Source organism: Grammomys surdaster, unplaced genomic scaffold, assembly GCF_004785775.1.
Source record: "Grammomys surdaster isolate TR1022 unplaced genomic scaffold, NIH_TR_1.0 189, whole genome shotgun sequence".
Taxonomy (NCBI): Eukaryota; Metazoa; Chordata; class Mammalia; order Rodentia; family Muridae; genus Grammomys; species Grammomys surdaster.
In genome coordinates this window covers 8,198,988-8,205,811 of record NW_021604634.1, presented here as the reverse complement: position 1 = coordinate 8,205,811, position 6,824 = coordinate 8,198,988, and the positions used below count along the sequence as shown (strand labels likewise).

At 36.8% G+C, this 6,824-nt stretch overlaps 1 pseudogene; it reads right to left on the bottom strand.

The window, feature by feature from the left end:
• Positions 1–914: 914 nt before the first annotated feature.
• Positions 915–6,585, bottom strand: LOC114622545 (annotated as a pseudogene).
• Positions 6,586–6,824: the final 239 nt, after the last annotated feature.

Sequence of the window (6,824 nt, the reverse complement as noted above, 5' to 3'; positions counted from 1 at the left end):
AATGTGATCCAGAAAGAATTTGAGCCGAATGGATTCACCAAATCCAAGACTGTCATTAAATAGATTAGTTTATACTTAGATTTATGAAAATCAAACATAAGTAGCACAATAAACATATTTAGAATTATTTGGATTCTTTTAGCTAGAATTAGAATAGTCATCATGAGGATGAAATGTAGTCTGCTTTGGTAATTAACACATTTATTGCTGGTCTAGTTGGGAGAACGCCACAATTATGGTCTTTTAGCAAGTTACATAATGCCTCACTGGAAGGAGATTGTTAGGAATGATTCTGCTACAATGTATGTCTGGTTGAATCCAATTTATAGTCTACTTTTTGAGTCTTTATAGATATCCAATTCTGTCTTTAGTTTTCATCTGAGTGTCTAGAGAACATTTATTTTTTTTAGATCATTTTAAATTAATTTATTTACTCATTTTTGCATCCAGACCACAATATCCTCTCCCTCGTCTCATCCTGATCCTTTTCCCGCTACCATACTCCACCACCACCATCAATCCCTTCTCCAGTCCTCTTCAGAAAGGGGCATGCCTCCACGGATATCAACCAGCCATGGCATTTCTAATTGCAGTGAGACTGGGCACCTCCTCTCCTACTACAGAGGGATGAAACAATCCAATAGGAGGAAAGGGTCCTAAAAGCAGGCAACAGATTCAGAGACAGCCCCTGCTTCGACAGTTAGAAGTCCCACCAGAAGATCAAGCTACACAACTGTAACATATTTGAAGAGGGTCCAGGTCAGTTCCATTCAGACTCCCTGGTTGACAGCTCAGTCTCTGTGATCCTCTATGAGTCCAGGTTAGATCATTCTGTAGGTTTTCTTGTGGCGTCCTTGAGTCCCTTGTTTCCTATAATCCTTCCCCTTCCTTCTGCAGGATCTGCTGAACTCTGCTTAGCATTTGGATGTGGGTCTTTGTATCTGTTTCCATCGGTTGTTGCGAAAGTCTCTCAGATGATGATTATGCTGATACCAGTCTCTCATTCTGAAGTATGTATAGGAAATGAACATGATGAAACAAACCATCAGTGAACACAGGATTACACTCACATCCTCCACCCACAAAATATCCAATTCAAAATGTGCATCTGAAACAGGAACTCTTTGTTTCATATGTGAATACACCATGACTGACATGACACACACCTCTGAAAATTTGATTATTAATATGCCTATCACCCAAGTAGCATCCCATGTGCACCTACAACAGTTATGATCATGACGTAGCAGAAAACTGGAAACCAAGATGGAGAACACCATCACAAGTAATATTATATCCAAAATCATTTTACAAATCTTATTTCATGAAAAAAATTCATCTAATAGGATAACACGTGTCCTTCCCTCTTGTCTTGTCAGGGGATTTTGAAGGGAGCAAATGACTTTCTGGAAGGAGCTGTCTCTAATGCTCTAATGAGAAAGGATAGCTTCATGTTGAACACTTTTGTCTCCACTCTGTGAATGGGATTTTGATGTAGCTGGAATGACATCCCATCTGCTATCTCTCCTTTCCATGAGAGGCTGTGGGAACAACCTCCAGAGTGACACTTCACTCTCACACCTTTGCTATTAGGAGGATGCACATGAATCTGTACCCATAAGTTTATGGCTAATTGGGAACACAGGAGTAAAACCACCTTGGGCAGATAGGTGTGCTTGCCTCTCTCCCACACGACACAGCCTACCTGTCTCCCTGGAGGCTTGCTGTAACCAGGGACACAGGTGAGACTTCCGCCCTAATGTATGCCTCAGCTAGGACCCTCATGCAGTCCAGCAGACACAGGACCCATCCCCTCTGCCAAAGCCTCATCTTCCTTCCAGTATCCTCCTTCACCCAGGGCAGATGGGCATGCCTGCCCCTCTTCCACACCCAACAGCCTGCCTGTCTCCCAGGAGGTCTCCCTTAACTAGGGACACAGGAGGACTGCCTTAACCAGGTACACAGGAGGACTGCTCTAACCAGGGATGCAGGAGGCCCCCTAGCCAGAGAGAGATCTGCTAGCCTTCAGAAGTATGTACCCCAGGTCACAGTGAGATCCCTCTCCTGCTCTAGAGAACATTTCTATTCTAAAACTTCTCACCTAATTTTTATTTTTGCTAAGTAAATATGATTAAATAATACTTTAATTCTGGAGACTTTCTATTTTGTAACATACAGACACACACACAAACACACACACTATGTTTATGAAAATAGTTATTCATTGAAAGTCAAGAATGTAGTTGACCCATTCCTGAGAATTTTCCTTATTATCAACTTAAGGTTCATTCTCAATGTTTTTGAGAATTTACAATGCTTGTGTAAATTCATGGCATCAAAATCTCTCAGAGAGAATGTTAAACAGATTTCTTACTCCCCTTCCCCTGCTGTTCTGATTCAGTGGATCTTGGGTGAAGACAAATGTTGTCAGTTTGTTATCCAGCTTCCCATTGCTATGACAAACTGCCTATGAGAACTGCACTAAGAACAACAAATTTTACTCACAGTTTCAGAGATTTCAGATTGTGTTATCTTGGATCCACTGCTTTAGGTAATGGTGAGTCAGAACATCATGGCTGGAGTATGTGGTTCAGCTAAATTGCTTTTGGCGTGGACAGGACAGGAAGTACAGGTCAGGAGATAAAGATACTCTCCAAGTACATGCTCCTAATGGCCTGCTTCTTGTTACTAACTTCTAAAGTTTCTACAGTCGTCCAATGTCTCATTCTATGAATTACTCCATTCACGAAGTTGGAACATTTATGGTCTAGATACCTTCAAAAACCCTCACCTTTGAACATGACTGCATGAGGATAATGTCTTCATTACAGGATCCTTTGGGGGAATGTTTGAGATCTGCACTAAAACATGACATATGTGCATAATGCTTATAATCAAATTTCTTATAAGATTCTAGCTGTTGCTGATATTGTCACAAGGTCCTTGGTTGATATAATGCTACATATTAAAAAGGATTTTTCTTGTTTCTTTTCACCAAATTTATCTCAGAAGAGGCATATAATTTGTTTTAAGAGTCTGTCCTCTAGAGTCAGACTTCTTCCGCTGAAACTCTAATTTCAGTAATGTTAAAAGTCATTTTATATGAGCCAGAGAATCACGGTGTTTGCTGTGATATTGTATCTCCTAGTAATGTCAGAAGCTACATCCTTAAAGTCACACCAACAATCCTGCAAAAACATGAGCTGAATAAGGACAATATCAATATACAATGTCAAAGTGGACAGAGAAATCTCAGGAAGTTTTAACTTTACAGAAAGAACTACAAGCAACCAAGGAAAACTGAGAGCAGGAGAAACAGTCTCCCCAGGGAAGAGCAAGCAGTTGGTTATCCATTACCAAATGATAAACCTTGAAAACATATGTATGTATAGCATTAAACTGACTGAATAAGTTATATTTAGGAATATATGTATGCATTATAATATATATTATGTATAACATACCATATATTATATACTATATATATACAATATATGCATAAAATACAATATTATGTATACATATGTGCATGCAAGAACAATTAAAGAAAAAGAAGGCCACAGATTTGATAAAAAGGAAGGAGGGGTATGTGGGAAGATTTGGAAAGAAGGGAGAAATGATGTAATTATATTCTCAAAAATAAAAAAAAGTCATTGTTATAGTTATCACATAAAAACATACGTGGTTAAACAATACATAATTATGGCACAGATTCTTTACTAGTGAAAGCAGTATCCTTACCATTTCTAATTCGACTTGGAACCATTTAACTCAGTTCATCTTTTATGGTGTTCATTTCTATATTGCTAGCTAACACACTCAAAGAGTCATTTCTTGATTTATCATCAATATTTGATTATTTTGTAAGACTCATTCAGGTAATAAACTAAGCATCTCACCTCTATCCCAGGATGAATCTATCATGTTTTTCAAGTTCATTAACTCTATAATTTGGGGATATAAATATATTGACTGACCATTTTTATAGACATAGTCAGCATCTATGATTCCTTACATTGTAATATAACAATAGCGTGTTATTATTCTTTTAGCTCATCATTCGTCCTTTCTGTATTTTGACATAACCTTTTGTTTAATTTTTTTCACTAGAACTATTTATATGATCAGTTGTTTGATAAGAATTTGAAGACAAATGTCACTCTTTAATCTGTTTGTCACTCAATGAACATGAACATTTGAGTTATCTCTACACGTTGGTTACCAGGAATAGAATGACTGGGAAATCTGTTTACTAGAGAGTGGTTGTAAAACTGTTTTCAAATAAGTCTAAGTATACACTCAGGACTGCAGTTCTGTCTCTTTGATTCTGTTAAGCTTACTGAAGAGTCACAGGACTTTTCTCATGCTGGCTGCACCAAATGTGGCATCTACCTAGCAATGTACTTGGGTGTATCTATGTGTGTATGTGTATATATATATATCTTATTTTCCTTTTATTGTTGTTCTTTTTGTTTTTTTAATCTTGATTATTATGACTGTTATAATAGAAAGTTTGAAAGAAAAAAAAGAATTTGAAGACAAAATACTTTTTCTGGTAGTGGTTAGATGATCATTCACCAGCAGTCCACAGTGATTGTGAAGCTCTAGAACTTTTGTTTTGCATGGAGTTTCTTTTCCTTCCCTTTTTTACTTGATGTCTTTCCATAATATATAATTTCAACAGCAATTAATTCAACACAGTACCATCTTTTTCCTCCTTGCCCAAAGACTTTCCCCTGTATCTTTTATTTTTTTCCTATTTGTCTACCTATTCATCTACCTATTCATCTACCTATTCATCTATCTATCTATCTATCTATCTATCTATCTATCTATCTATCTATCTATCTATCTATCATCTAATCTATTAATTTTCTGGTCCCAAGTTGCTGCTTTCTGTGTACATCTGGTACCTGTCATCTGGAATGTTCCTTCACTGCATTCCTAAGCTGGATCCACTGTGTTCTGAATGTTATATTTTTTGATTTCTTGCCATAGTTGTTCTTCTTGGTGACCTATATTCTTAATAACTTCCTGAGAGGGAAAAGAGGGCTGGTGTATTTGACAATGTCTTTCTTTAGCCCTTACAGGAAACTAGAAGATATCTCTGCATTGTCATCTATCTACCAACATTCACTAAAGCATTGTTTTCTCCTGTAGGTAATTTTTCTTCCATTTTATGTGAAATCATAAATGTCTAAGTTTTTAACCTTTGTCTTTTTTAAAAATAACATTTTCTCATTTTATTTTATTTACTTTCTCCAAAACCTGTTAGATTGATTAAAAAAGAATGAGATTTAATTTTGTTTTTCTTCTGCAAGATATTCTTTAGTTTTTTTCCTTTCTCATAGTAAAGTTGTTGGAGATCATATTTTTTATTTCTGAGAATCCTACTCTCAGATTTTTCTTTTTCATATCAAATTAGAACATCTCATTATAAAACTGAATGCAACATTAGATTTTTTTTTAAAAGTTGTTTTTGTTTTTCTTGTTTTATTTCTTCTTTTAAAACCCTTGGTCCAATTTACTCATTAAAAGTTTTGCTAGATCCATATAAAGCCTTGCCACTGTGACTGCCTAAATATGAGCTGAACAAGGACGACAGCAGTGGTCATGCCCAAGTGGATGGGGAAAAGCTCAGAAGGCCTCAACCTCACACGAATAAATGTGGGGAATTGAGAAAACGTGGGAGCAGGAGAGGGAAGAACACAGCGATTGGTAACCACGTGCCAAATGATTAGCCCTGTAAAATATATTCAAGTAATATAAGATGGACTGAGCTCATTAATTTTATGAGTATATATGTATATACATATATGCTTGCAGTAACAACTAGTGAAAAGAGAGGCCATGTGTTTGAAAGACAGTGGGGAGGTAAGTGGGAGAGTGTTGAGAAAGTAAAGTAAAGGGAAAAATGTTGTAATTAAAATATAAAAAATAACATTAAAAAACTACAAAAAGCCTCTAGGTCTTTTATTTTCTCTTTGGTACTCTTGTTTGTGCTGTAGGATTTTGTCAAATGCATGATAAGGGTTTACTGGCCAGTCATCATTTATACTGAAGAATAATGTTCTAAAGTATCTTGGAGTGTTGAAACTTCATGTATTAGCTCTTGGTGCATTTACTTTTGCTACAAAGAATTATCAACATGCAGTCAGTGTAGTGCAGGGCCACAAAGGAACCAGTGTAGTATCAGAAGCCTGTGCAATGTCCTTTGTGGCTTTGCTTGGTGGTGTGTCTCCTCTAGTGATATCCCTCTTTCTTCACAATGCTATTAAGCCTGACTTCTCCAGGATAGACCTTTGTTGTTGATGTTGTTGTTTTGTGTTGTTTTATTTTATTTCATTTCATTTGTTTCTTGATTTATAAAGTCTGCTGGCTTCTGGGTGGTTTGTGTGAAGAGTTGGCAGAAGGGAATCCCCTGTAGACTGATTTTAGCCTGATGTTCCTATTTCCTGGCTCCTTTGAGCCCCATCAGCTATTGTGTTACCTGAGGCCCCAGCTAATCTCAGACAGTGGTTTCCCACCGCCCTTTATCTCTACCTTGTCCAGTATCCGCACAATCATAGAAGCCTTCAGAAACATCACCCGTTAAAAATAATCATTGTAAATCTTTCTTATCTCTTGCCTATCAATGCAAAGAAATCTTAGACACAAAGGCAGGAAAAGCACACTTAGTCTTATGTCCAAAATGTGAACTACCTCTCAGAAAGAATAATTTACAAAACATTCTGAGATGATAACATGACTCAGAAAGAGCTGTGCACTTGTTAAATCTTAGTCTAATAATTTATTTAGAGGTTAGTGTATCATGCTAACCGTCA